We start from the raw sequence: 14,064 nt of genomic DNA, 5'->3' as shown, positions 1-14,064 counted from the left end.
ATGGAAAAAAAATATGCCTTGAATAATCAGAAGAAGTTAAGAAGTAATAAATTCAACTCATTGTAATTGTTCATACCCTCGCATCAGTGAACCTAAGGATAGTCAAATCGCATGAGGTTACTTCTTTTATTATGAAAAATAGAAACAGGAAGTTAATATAATTTTGCAAGCTTTATCATACTGTTGCAACCATGACAGTATCTCCTTATTTAGAAAAGTCACAATAATAATGCTGACGTGTATTAAAACAAAATAAAACCTTCACTAAAGTTACTTTGGCATTCCCCGATGACTGCAGCTGTACTTCCTCTAGTCTGAAACTTAACTCCTACAGAAACCCCAGTGCAGATGGGGCTTATAATAGCACCTCCTGCAGACTCCTCCCACCGAGTTGTCCTGGGAAACACTAACAACTGTAAGAAAGTGCACGCAGACCCCCTGTTACTGACCCGAGGACACTTTAGTAGGAAAACCACGCCGCTTCTCGTTCGTTTCACTGTTCAGTGCAAAACTTTTAAAAGAATTGCGGCCCAGCTTCAGACACTGCACGTCGATCCACCAGCAGGATTATTATGCGTCCAAAGGCTGCTGCTTCTTCACGCTGAGCTTCATTTGCTTAAGGTAAGAGGAGTCATTTAGCATGTAGCCCGCTGTTAAATGTAGACTATCATGAATGGACTCATACTTTGTTGCCTCCGGTAGTGTTTTACACTGAGAGGAGTTGTTTAATGGCTGTGGGAAGCTGGGTTTTAACTTGTTGCTTGGTAGCCATGACATCCTCATTCACAGCCTGTAGGGCCAATGTGGGAACTTCTCACGTTTCTGTGAACTCAGTCGTCCCATAGACATGTAAACTGATACTAAACAAAAGCAGCAAGCATGATACGCTACACAGTTAAAGAAAATGCGCCTTAGCGATTAAAGTTTGCTAACATCAGTAAAAAGACGTTAAAGCCTTTAAGGAGTATTCTGTAGGGGATTAAAAACACTTAGCATGATTACATGTGGTATGTAAAAGGTATTCAAATATAGGGGTAAGTAATTAGCCTAATATGACAGAAAAAAGGCCTTAAGATAGATAGAAATGTTATACCTGCTCTCAATGCCGTTTTGCATTAACACTGTTAAACTGATTTTTCAGCAGGATTTCACAAGTAATTCTGTGAAAAATTGCATTCAGTAAATTGCTAAGTGCTATTAATCAGTATAAAAAATGATATCATAATTAATGATGTGTGATAAAACAGCTTTCCACATCATAAGTGATGGTACTTGTACTGTCTTAACCACCTTCATAGGAGTAAATAATTACACTGACAATATCCCAAATAAAACTCTCAGCACAATAAGACCATTATAAATCCACTGTTGGGAAGTACTTCAGATCCCTATGGGGATATTTTTTGTCATGAAGGAAGACTGGTTACACAAGCTGATTTCACTTCATGCTTTATTTTTCATGCCTGTGGGAGAGTCTGCACACATGTAAGGGAAAACAGTAGCCTACTAATTCATTTACACTCGCTTGACCTCACCCACTTAACCAGGCGCATAAACATGGCAGCCCCCTGGTTTCCCATGTTGTTACACACCATAGTGTGCATTGCTCAGAAGTCACATCATCGCCCTCATCGTTTTCACTTCCTGGACCTTTTGTCACTCTGTCAGAGCCTGCAGACTGATGCAGTGAAGATGCCCAGTCAGAAACTAGAGGGGAATTTTAGTTTTGTTATATAACCCAACATGTCACATTTTTACAGTCTTTCAAAATGATCTTTTGCTTCAAAACTGACACTAATATAACAAGTGATTGCACTCACACCATAATAATCATATTATATTTGGACTAATGGTTCATGTTAAATGATTATCAATTTTATCCTCTACCCTGACAAAACTAGGAGAATGTAAAGGAGCAGCTGGAAATACAGGTTTTACATAACTTGTTATAATACCTTCTTCCTCACCTTACCTTACCTCTCCATACCTTCTTATCACTCCTCTAACATAGTGGCATGAGCTTCATAATCACTGGTATTGACTCCTCAAATGGTTTGTGACAAGCATCAGTTCCTCTTGCTGTCATTGCAGGAACTTGTTACAGGCAGTACTGCCATAGAAAAGGCTCTAGTCTCTAGTCATTGTTGCTGTCTCCGTGTGAATGCTTTTCACTGTGGCCTGTAAATCTGAGTCGCTGCCTTTTGAATGTTGGCATTCGTCATCCATACAGTATTATGTTCTAAAGGGAAGAAGGAAATACACCTGTTCTAACTTCTTAAAGGTGTGTCCGATTTACAGCATCACTTAAGTATTTAGTACTAATAATTTTTAACTTTTATGTGTCAGTGGAAATCTGCCTGAGCTTAACTGAAACACATTTAGGGACTGTCTAACTTTCCTCTGCCATATTGTGATTCACACCATGATTATATACTTGTGTGTTTGCATAATTTGACACTGTTGGGTAGGGCTGCACAATTATGGCCAAAATGGTAATCATAATTATATTGATCGCTATTTAGATCATGATTATTTATCACAATTATTCATTGATTTTTAGGGACAAAATATTCTTATTGCACTTTCACATTTAAATAAACAGAGCACTACTTCCACTTCCATGTTGTGCTACTTTCCTGCTAATGTGCAAATCTTTATATCAAAATAAGACTGACCTTTATTCACAGTGCATCTCATTGTACCAAAACTTGAACATTAACAACATTATTTTTCTTGGCCTTCATGCATTCACGGTACTGCAGTTTGTAGCATTTTTACAGGTGGTTGAACAAGTTAGTTGTGTGGCTTTACAGTGCAGATACAACGCCCTTCCAATCTGTACTTATGATTTGTTCTTGCATAACACATTACTTGCCCTAAATCCAAAATACTTCCAAACAATTGATGATCTATTTTGGGGACTAGCTGTTCGCCTTCTGCTCCAGACATTTGAGTTTTGTTTGGCCCGTCTGCTCTCTGTTGTTACATTTCCCCACAAGTGAATCCAAAACATCTCGGTGGCTGCCTGTTAGTTTTACTTAGAGTTTTCTAAGAATGGAGCACACATTTTAAACGTCATTATCGCAGACAATCATGTTCATTTAATTGTGGGAATCCAAAAACGTGATCAAGATTAATATTCAATTTATTGTGCAGGCCTACTGTGGGGTCTCAAAATGTCAACTATTTATGACTTAAAAAGTTATCTGAGTTATGGCAAGTACAGTTTTAAGTGTATTTTGAAAATGTAGGTTTCTAAGGTTTTTGGGTTTCATAGAGATGTTAATTGAATAAAATTCACCAAATTTTAGTTTAGAATTTAATTCACACCATGATTTAATTTCACATATAATTTGTAATGGGTTTATTATTAGATGCTAAATACCAAAGGAAATGCTGCTATCTTTTACAAGTAAACCATACTTTCTTAAAGGAATAGCTAAAAATTTGGGGATATACACTTATTCACATTCTATCTGAGAGTTAGATGAGAAGGTCCATAACCTTCTCATGTCTGTTCATTAACTATAAATCTACAGTCAGAAGGTAGTTAGCTTATCTTAGCAGAAAGACAAAATCAATTATATTTTGTTTTTTTAAAGGAGCTATTTTTAAGTTTTGCAATGGCTACATATCCAACATTAGCATTAACAGCTGTTTACTTACCAGTCTAGAAGAAAACCATCAAACTTCATTCCTTCACTCACTCAATGCTAATGTTAGCTCTTGTCTTTATCATGTCTTTTCTTCTACTTCTACTCGTCTCTTTCCGACAGTGACTAGCCTCCAATCTTTCCTGAGGACATAGCGCTGCTCAGAGGGTGTATTATAAACTTTTGTGTTACAAAGACAACGAACGCCATCACCATCATCTGCTCCTGCCAGGAAACATTGTTCAACAGCAGAAAAAACTTATGAGAAGCCCTTTTTAATCTACACCTCAAATGCAGAAGTGTAAAGTGTGTTTTGCGGGGTGTTATGTGCCAGATGTTTTCTTGGCTGGTAGCCGTTGCCAAGCAACCATTGGTGATTGTAGGAAGTAACTGCTCAGAGCCAAGCAATTGTCCAACATATACCTCCCAGTAAAATGGCATTTCCCCATTTCCAGTCTTTATGCTCAGATTAGGTAAGCTAAGCTTTAGCCTGATATTTAATGGACAGCCATGATAGTAGTATCAATCTTCTCTGACAGAGAGGGCATAAGCTTATTTACCAAATGTTGCAATGGGCCATCATGTTGTCAGGATAGGTATAATTTTTGTTCAAATACTGGTTATGTAAATTGTAACAACAAGCTATGCCTCTCTCTGAATGGGAGATGCTATTAACCAGAGACAGTGAGTGCAACAATAGAGCGAGCTGCAGTTGTGTTGTTAGATTGCCAACACTCCACAAACCAGTAAACATCCATCCATAGTTACATTTTTCTTCATAAGACTGAAACTGTCAGGAGAGAACGTCTGCGCTATGCTTCCACTAAACAAAAGCTTATTAGTCTGCTCTCGACAAATCTCCCTGCAAACGTTAGGCTCACTTGTGAGGCCTTCCCAGGCAGAAATATGTATTTGCCTCTAGTACAAGAGACAAATGAAAGAGGAGTTGGCCTCCCATTTAGCGTACTGTAAATTACCATGAGGATTCTGCTGGCTCCATGTTGAACCCAGCCAATTTCTCATCTTCACAAACCCCCTAATTTAATGATGATGGAGGATACGCACAGTGTCAGCCTTGTAATTACACTGTATTTACTGTTGAATTGAAGCATTAGAGGAAGTCTTACAGGTACGAGTTCATGATGTAGTGCCGTCTCAGAGATGGGGTTTTGTATGCCTGGGAGGGCGACTGCTGAATTCCCTACTGATATTTACAATAAAGCCTTGATTTAGTTTTTGTTAAGACAGGAATTGCTGGAATCCTCTCAGCATGCCAAACAGCAGCCGCACTCCCTGTTCCAAAACAGCAGCCATCTCTGCAGCTTGTCCAAGCTCGGTGTCCTGGAGTAGTGTTTCTTTTCTCCTGGAAATTATCAAACAGACTTTGTTGTTGATGTGCCTGTGGTGATACAAAGGTTTTTTTCCCCATAATATGCAAGTACTGAGCTTGTCAAAAAAATTGACAGCATTTGACATTTGACAGCAAAATGTGAAAAAACAGCAGGTGGTTTGATAATACTTACTTCTATTTGGAGGACATTTTCAGAGGCCTTTATGCTCCTGCTAAGAAAAATACACTGTAGATTTTTTAAATGATTTTTGGGGCATTTTATGCATATTTAGATAATAATAGTGGAAAATTGACAAAAATAATTGTTAATTAGAGAGAGAAATGAAACAAAGGTCCCTTGCTTAATTTGAATTTGGGATGTTGCAGTTCAGAGTCTGCATAAAAAATTGTAACTCCATTTCTTCAGCCGAAAAAAAGGAAATAAGTTATAGTAAAAGGTAATAATGTACATTTGCTTGCAGCAATTGTCATACCCAGTTTATAAGTCAGGTCAAATGTGCTCCACCTTGGGCAGCAACACCATTTAAGTACTGCTTACATTCGTCATAATGAGTACTGTGTTTTTATACTTTTAAGAATCTTAACCTGCTGGTTGAGGCTGCAGGTAATAATTGTTTTCAGTACGGATTAATCTGCTGAAGATTTTTAATCTATAAAACAGAAAAGAGTAAGTGCTCATCGTATTTTTTGAGAGTCTAAGGTGACTTCATCAAATGTCTTGTTTTGTCCGACCAAAAGTCAAAATCCCAAAAGATTAAATTTACTGGTATGTTAGACTAAGATCAGCAGCAAATTCTTACCTTCTTAATAAAACCTGGTACTAGGGCTGGGCGATATGATTTCAAATCAATATCATGTGAATTAATGAACCATTGCCTATAAGTTTCTCATGCCACGTGGCTTCATTGTGTGACCTAGAGATATGGCGTCTCACCTATTTTTCATGTGTGAATATACAGGGAAAAGTCCTGTTAGTACCTACCCAGAACTATTACTTTTTTTACATTTTAGCTTGAACAATGACCAAATAAATTGTCTGAATTCATCAATTATCAGAATTGTTGCAAATTCATTTATCGACTTATCTTCAACTAATCATTTAATTAAATTGAATAAAATTTGGAATTCAGGACTTGAACTGGCAGTGGTTATGGTTTTTATAGTGTGGTATTGGTGCTTTTACAGTGTAAATTATGTAGATTATTTGAACACCTTCTCCACCACTGGGCAGTTGGAATCAATATACACATGTTCTCTGCATGCCTGGTGCATTATCAGAATAAAACTTGAAAATGTGGCAATCATTACCAATACCCCAGAGCTTTCCCATCATTCAGTGGTTTAGGTTGAGCAGCTGTTTCATGGACTGTCCCATCAGCACCACAACATTGTTGTTGGCCTAAGGAGTTAGTGGTAGTGTGAATCTTCCAATACTCAATCTACAACACTTCTGAGAAGAACATGGTCAAAGAGCAGAGGCAGGATAGTTGGAGTTGCACCATTGCAGTTGCAGTAGACACCTGACCTGTGGCCTGTAGGCTCCGCCTCTCCCCTCTGACATCAGGGCTTTGATCTGCCTACTGTCTGTGTTAGCACAAAGCCATATTTAGCTCAGTGTAATCAGTGTGGTGAGAGCTCACATGCCCGCTGCTGAGGATACCTGCCTAGTATAAACACACCTGCTCTCTCTGATGGGCTTAAAATGAATTTAATGTGCACTTGAAGGAGTCCGCGTGCAGCCATTGCCATCAAATAGACTGCGGGTAAGGTTTTTCATTAATGCCTTCATGTGTGGTTTGTTAGCTGAGACAACTGCTGTTAAAGTTGCCCTGTAGTTTGAGGTGACAGAGTTAGAAGAACAGTTAAATAATCACAGCTTTTAGGTTGTAGGTGGTGATATTAACGAAAGAAAAGCATTATAATGTATGAAGCTACACACTGAGGTTGAATTTTTTTTCTACCTTGTTTTTGTTTTGATAATATTCCTCAGGGCAAAGTCTGACTGTGATGCAACTACTGTGCTTAGCAACGTCTGCCCCAGTGATAATGCTTAATGGATTCAATAAAAACATGTGTGACTAAAGAGTTTACTGTTAAATTAAGTTGTAATTGGGCTCTGTTTATGGGAAATTACATAGTTTATCTCTGCGTGTAACAGATGTGCTTGATACAAGATACAGGGACTTGAATGTAGGCATTTAAATATTGTTGAATTTTATGCAAAGTTAAAATCCATTCCAATGGACCATGTGATTCTAACTTTTAAAGGGCGCTTTTAGAATGAAAAAGGGCAAAATCAAAGCAGCAGAGGCTGGGAAATTCTGCAGTGCAGTCACTAGCATGGTTCAAGCACCAGCAATGTCCTACATTTCCCATAATGCAACTCAGTAGTTTCTGAATCTTCTATTCAATATATTTGTAGCTTAAGCCAGAACTTAAGTTGATGTTCTTGAACAAGTTCCAGAGGTGTACTGAATATATTTACATCACATGTATTGGTCTCAGTTATAACTCCATCCATTCATTTATTCTGTGTTTGGTACATAGATTGTCTTTGTGGGCTGAGTCCCCTGTTACACAAACAGGGAATCAGTGGGGGAAGTGAGTAATTCATGCACATCACTTTCAATTCTGTTCCCCAAACCACTGCAGTGGTTTCAGCGTCACTTGTCTCTGAAACACAACCACTTTTGAAGACTTTGATGACTGAGAGTTGATTGACTGTTATGTGTCATCTGGTTATCGTGTAACTCATTGGAAAGACCCTGGAGAGGTCACCATTGTATCACAGGGTAAACACACACAAACATGTGCATATTTGTGGGGAATTCAGAGTTTCTGATTGACCAGACCGGCATATCCCAACTTCACACAGAAGAAATGTGACTCAAATATGAGTATAATGCTCCTACTAGCCACAAAACCACTATGTGGTCACCAACAAAGCTTTGGACATACCTTTATACATACCATTATTGCTTCTGTTGTATCACTGTCATTTGATATGTTTCAGTTAAAGTTGGTTTGTTAAGTGACATGACGTAACCTAACTATACACATCAGCCCTTACTGCAGTAGGGGGTAATATTAATCTGATCAGGCCTGCTGTGAGACTGAGGTTAGCATTGCTCAGGCTAAACCTCTTACCTCCCAGATGGGACTAACAGCCACTTTCATTTTGTAAAACTTGCTTGTCTTCCTGTCTCTCTGTGTGTTTTCTTTCGTCCTGAACTATTTTGTCTTCTTTTCAATGTCAGTTTGTTATTTCCCAACACGATGGTCAAATGAGTAAGAGCAGTAAGTTGAAAGTTGAATGTTGTATTGACCAATTTGAAACAGCTTGTAACCAGTGTTCCCCTCTCCAAATAAGGTTTAATCCGCATCGGCCATCAGGATCCTGTCAGAGATAGGTTACAAAGTGCAGCTGCATTCGGACAACTGAGATTGCCCTGCTGATAAAGTAATATGTTAAACACAGGCAAAGGTATACACGGTGTATAAATTCCTCTGCAGGTTTCTGGGCCATAGTGAGTCTTTAAGCTAAACATTTCATCATATTGCCATAACACTTTTAAAACTTCACTCAAAATATCAGTCCATGCCTTTTTGAAGGGGTCACCATGCCTAAAACATGGCAGCAGCACTTGCCACGAGTTAAATTAGAACATTGATACCACTCACATGCTTAGTTTAGCATGAAGACTGGAAACAGGAGGAAACTACTAGCTTGGTGCTGTAAAGGTAGCAAAACTGCTTACCAGCACTTCTGTAGGTCACTAATCAACATACGTTACCTCATTTATTAAATCAGTACAAAAACGAAAGGGTAAAGCGAGTAAATGATTTGGCATATGCCTGGTCAAACTACAAATGGCTGTTTTTACACCTTGGTTTTTATGTGATCTAGGCTTGATTTCCCCCTATTTGTGATAGCTTAAGTTAACTGGCTGCTGGTCATAGCTTCATGTTTACTGTAAAGATGTGAGAATGGTATAGATCTTCTTATCTAATGCTCTGCAAAAAAGATGAAAATCTATTCCCTTTAAAATGACCACAGAGCACCTGATGGCCTCATGGTAGTGGAAACACAGGGGGGAGGGGGTGGCATCAAACCTGGGGAGGAGCGCTGATCAAGGCTCAGGCCCTGATTACAGGCCGGCCCCCAGTGTGCCTCACAATAAGATAATGCTATCTGGGCCCACAGGTATTTGGTTTCAGTGAAGAGGGTAATAACTGTCACCAAACACTAAGGAGACCTTTCATCCCTTGGCCTCGTGTTGTCAGCCAGCGTTTGTGTGCAGTCTCTGCACAGAGGCAGCTTTTGTGTGGCCGGGTGAGGTCGCGTCACCACGAAAGCCTCATATCTGTCCATAGAGACAATACCTCAGTTTGATTAAATCAAACAGCCGTGACTATCTAAATGGTAGTCAACATGGTGTGTCCAAGTTACTGTGGTGGCGTTGTTAAGAATGTGACGTAGCCCTGACTAATTTAGCTGTGCCCCAGAAGAGCAGAGCTGATAGTGAACCATAAAAAGATTCAGATGAGGTTTCAACACAAAGCAGACGCACTTTGTCTCTCTGGAGCTTTGTGCCGTGGGTGAGTGCAGTCGGTGTACGTCATGTTCCAGTGGTCGGCCGGTAACTAGTGGTTGACCAGGGGGAGAAAACATGAGACGTTAAGCAAATATCTCAGTTAAAGATCAAACCTCTCTCAGCCAGAAAGAGCCTCAGTCCTCCCCTAGTCTCCCACGTTTGAAGACTTTGATTGCCAATGTTATGTATTCATTGAGGAAACTCTGTACCAGGGAACTTGTCATAAGTTTGAGAGGTATGGTCATCAAGAATTTTAGAAGTCTTGCAATATGTGTGATGTTATTCCTTTTTAGAATTAAACATGTAGACATTTGCCCTAAAAATGTCTAGTTTCATTCTGTCTTTATTTCTACAGCAGTTTTAAAATAGAAACTTTTATTCAACATACAATCCTAGCTCCAGCACTTTCAGTTCTAATAAAACGTGTAAGGTTTGACAAAGACAGGTGGATAATAAAAGAATAAAGGGAGGGTAAGAGGAGCGAGGATAAAGATCAGAGAACTGTTGGACATTTCATATGAACTCTTGTCTCTCACCAGGATTTAAACCATTTAAACCAGCCGGAAAGCTCTCCCTGGCACTCTTATCTGCCATGTGGTGGTAGAGGTTTTTATCCAAAGCTCCTTACGGTGCCATGAGGTCTTACAGCTGAAGCAATAGTGCCGCAAATGGGCATTGAACCCCTTAAACGGGCCGTGTTTGTGGACAGTTCCTTCAACATACGGAAAACTAGCAGAATCCCATGTGGCGGTGATATCAAGACAAAGTGATGTTTGGCGTATGTATGTATCTGAGTGTAAAATACAAAAATAGACCAAAACAGACACAAAGACCGAGGTATCCCAGTCATGTTGTCCTATCTAGTTTATGTTAGAGGGAATGGGGAATAGGTGGGGTACAAACTTAGTTATGCTTCCCCCTGAGACTTAAGTCGTCATCATGGAGTCCTGGTATTGGATGACACCTCAGATCTATATTGGGGTCCCGTCCCTCTTTACAGATGTCTCCATGTCCTCGACTGCAGCTCCCAATGCACTGCCAAATTCAGAAAGCTTCACCGAGAAGCAGCCGAAGGTAACTGTCGTCCCCATAACACGGATCTCCATTGACATTCTTGAAGTTAATTAATGGCCAATGGGAGGTTTGTGACCTAGAAAGACTGCAGTATGAAGCTTTGAGGTGATAAAACACTGATGTTCATTACCAGTTGTGCACACTTTGTTTATATGATGTGACCTATTTTACTTCAAGTATCTGTACTGGATTCTGCACACTAGACATTTGAGCAGCTACTGTCTTCTACTTTGTGCTTTTTTGGGGGGATTATTTGTCTAGGAAAGGTTGGATAAGTCCTGTGGTCTTTTTCAGCAGCAGATGTGAAGATTAAAACCTCTGAGTTGTTAAGATAAAGCATTATTTGATCATTTTTTATACCTTATCGAGAATTGGGTGGTGTTCACTGGTGTGTGGCTCCTATAAGCTCCAGTCTGCTGACTCTCATTTGCAACACAGGCATGATACCAGAGTTGGTTGAAAATATTCATTGTTCTTTGAAGGACAAACTCATGGGCAGTTAGGAAGCGTAGTGAGCTTTAAAGACACGCCATGAAATAGATGTAGATGCAACTGTTGAAATTCAGCAACGTTGGAAGCATTTTAACGAGATGCACTGTTACATAGATTCTTAATCTCACTCAGCAAATACAATGAGACGCACTGAACATGGTCATCCTGAACTTTTTTTTCCACGGTATTGATGCTTGTCGACAAGATTAGTCAGCACATCACCAAACTAAGGTGTGATAATGACCCTGTAAATGACTAAAAGAGCAATGCTACTGTGGGAATGGTGAAAAAATCTTGGTTGTAGGGTGGAGATGGCTTAGCACCTTTTGGGTCATACATGAAACCACGATGCCTTTGTTTCCTGAAGAAATTTCCCAGTAACTGCTCGAACCTTGACCTGCAGCTAACGAGTGGGTTTGTTTTAGTAGTTTAAAGAGTTGTGGCCTTTGGATGGGAGTACTCAGATGTTCCTACAGGAAGTCTCTGAGGGAGTGGTGCTGACAGAAAAGATTATGTTGATGCCATCACATGCCTCTAGTCACCTCTGATCTACCCACTGTTCACTGTTCCTACCACCAGTTCATTAGGTTTGAATGTGATCAGATCTAATGTAAAGTAAACGATTAAAAAAAAAGTTGACCTGGTTCATTTGTCATCATTATAAATTATCATCATCTTCTATGTAGTGGAAATATAAAGAACAACTTAATATTTCCATAAATCTGGATTGTAGTTTGGTTACATTTATTTTGTTTTGCTATGGTTTCAAACATTTAAATTACTTTAAGAATTGGTTTTGCAAATATTCGAGGAAGGAAATAGATTCAGCACCTTTGTTAGTCAAGTAACACTAAATGTAAACATAACTTTTGTTGGTTTAAAGAAAACTCCACAGGGCCTTTAAATTGTGTCAGAATCCAGTCAAGTTTGCTAAAAAGGCACCCGATTCAGTGATCACAGTGAAGCTGTTCCTGTGGCTTATATTGGACCCAAACTGGTGTTTACTTGACTGTGACATTCGCCTGCGTTGGATGCACCTCTACCACAGGGAATCGCTGAATCGTGTGTGATGGCAGGCTTGTTAGTCCCACCAAGAAGATGGATCTCTTTCCCTGAGAGAAAACTTGTCACAGACAAAAGCAGCACATTTACAGACAGAGCTGTGGGAAAAGTGTTTGATATTGGTTAATAAACTGTAGTCATAGTCTGTCCTGTGCATGTGCCTGTGTTGGGGAATCCTCAGCCTCAGCTGATCATTGGGAAGGGTGTAGGAGACAGTCCGATTAATGAGTTGTGAAGCTAATCCTATTCATCCTCCCACTCACGCTGCAGTCACATGGCTATTATGGCTTATTTTGATAGCCAGGGGACCTGTGGAAGCCATAACAGGTCCATTCACATCCCTGACTCGGCGCATTACCACTCCTATCCCAGCATTGAGGGGCTTTTGTCTCTTGATTTATTGGTCCATTTGTGACGCCTGTGCACTTGAACGTGGCTGATGCCGTGATTCTTTGTGGCCCTCCTGCAGCAGAGGAAGAAAATTCTCTTTTAGTAGCAGTTCAAAGGCAGTTTCTGCCATAATGAAGACTCTAAGGAGCTCGGCTGAAGGCTGGCTGCACCCAGTGTTTTAGGTGGAGTTAATGGGTTGTGCAATCTCTATAAGCAGGTGTCGGGTAGCTGTAGGTTGAGCTTAGAGGATGTGATTTCTCAAGGTGCTTCTGTTACCAGAGAAGGAAACAGTTTGGTTAGGATAGAAGAAGATCTTTTCCTGAACCAAATGAATAATACACTGTTTTTTTCCCATCTTGTTTGAAGAATTGTAAAGATAAGAATATATGTTTGATGGTATGAGTTGGTACAGAGTTTGAGTCGATTATTGCCTGATGATAATGGGTTTAACTAAAAATATCAGTTTCGCTCCGGCTCATTCCTCTCTTAAGTAAACCAAAAGTCTAACATAATATTGCCATCTGTTTAGTTTAATCAATCTTGGACTTTGCCCAAGACAAGATTTTCATTGTAGGGTTATGTGTTTTTGTCATCACTTGAGAAAAAGTAGAAACTGTTGTACTGTGTAAGACATGTACACTGTAACTTGACCTACAATCACAAGCATTTTCCACAGCACCAAAAATATCTTGTTGCAGTAAATTGCCTGGAACTTGTTTACCTCTGAGAAAATACTGCAACCTTTTGTGATACAGGAATCAATGTATTCAGTGTAACCATTTCTGCAGTTTTCTGTATCAGGAATTGTAGATATAAATGACCTACAGATGTAGCTATTTCACAATTCCCTCTGTGTGCTTTCTAAATTATTTTTGCTGGCCAAGAGGAAGTGTATGACCAGATGAACTGTCACACCCACTCTACTGTAGGGTCATGAGGCTGACTGGAGAAAATACACTAAAGGCAGTGTGGAGAATAGATATCAAACCTGCATTAAGGGATATGTTTGATATGATATGAAAGAATGAAGTGAATTCAGGTAGTGAAAGAGTCTCTTGTGGTCATGAACATACAGAGAATTAACTCTCATCTCTGTGGATCCACACAACTCGTAGCCTCTTTTAGCTCATTGTTTTACTTTGGTTTGATTTACTGTCTGGTTGAACGCCTCCTCTCTCACTACACCCCTCATATAAATCTGTTGGCAGATGGTGACAGCAAAACATGAACCAAAATAGACTAGAGCCTGGTACAGTAAACATCTAACGTGGTACATGTGCAGTTAGTTTCTCAGGAGCCGCTGGATACCAAAGTAAAACTTAAATGTGGCTGAATATTAGACATTCATTCATCAGGTGCTGAGACACATGACTGTAGACAATTATTTACTAACACATTAGCCTTACCTGCTTGATTAGCTGATGACTGGGCTGTGTTGCTGTGAGAC

General features: G+C 39.6%; 1 protein-coding gene across 7 annotated transcripts in view; it reads left to right on the top strand.

Moving 5' to 3' along the window:
- Positions 1–424: 424 nt before the first annotated feature.
- The window catches only part of akap13a (A-kinase anchoring protein 13a), a 103,583-nt gene continuing 89,943 nt past the window's right edge, over positions 425–14,064 (top strand). For 6 of the 7 annotated variants that reach the window (XM_087180226.1, XM_087180225.1, XM_087180224.1 and 3 more), the window contains exon 1: positions 6,615–6,767. The gene's annotated coding sequence lies outside the window, so the exon portion shown is untranslated. Of the gene's footprint in view, positions 622–6,614; positions 6,768–14,064 lie in introns of those variants that run through there. The other variant, XM_087180221.1, reaches the window with a different exon arrangement.

The sequence above is a fragment of the Seriola lalandi genome, unplaced genomic scaffold (assembly GCF_002814215.2).
Source record: "Seriola lalandi dorsalis isolate HSWRI2012SDOR001 ecotype SW California unplaced genomic scaffold, Sedor1 jcf7180002054898, whole genome shotgun sequence".
Classification (NCBI taxonomy): domain Eukaryota; kingdom Metazoa; phylum Chordata; class Actinopteri; order Carangiformes; family Carangidae; genus Seriola; species Seriola lalandi.
The sequence above is the reverse complement of the archived record's forward strand: the minus strand, read 5'-3'. Positions and strand labels throughout refer to the sequence as shown.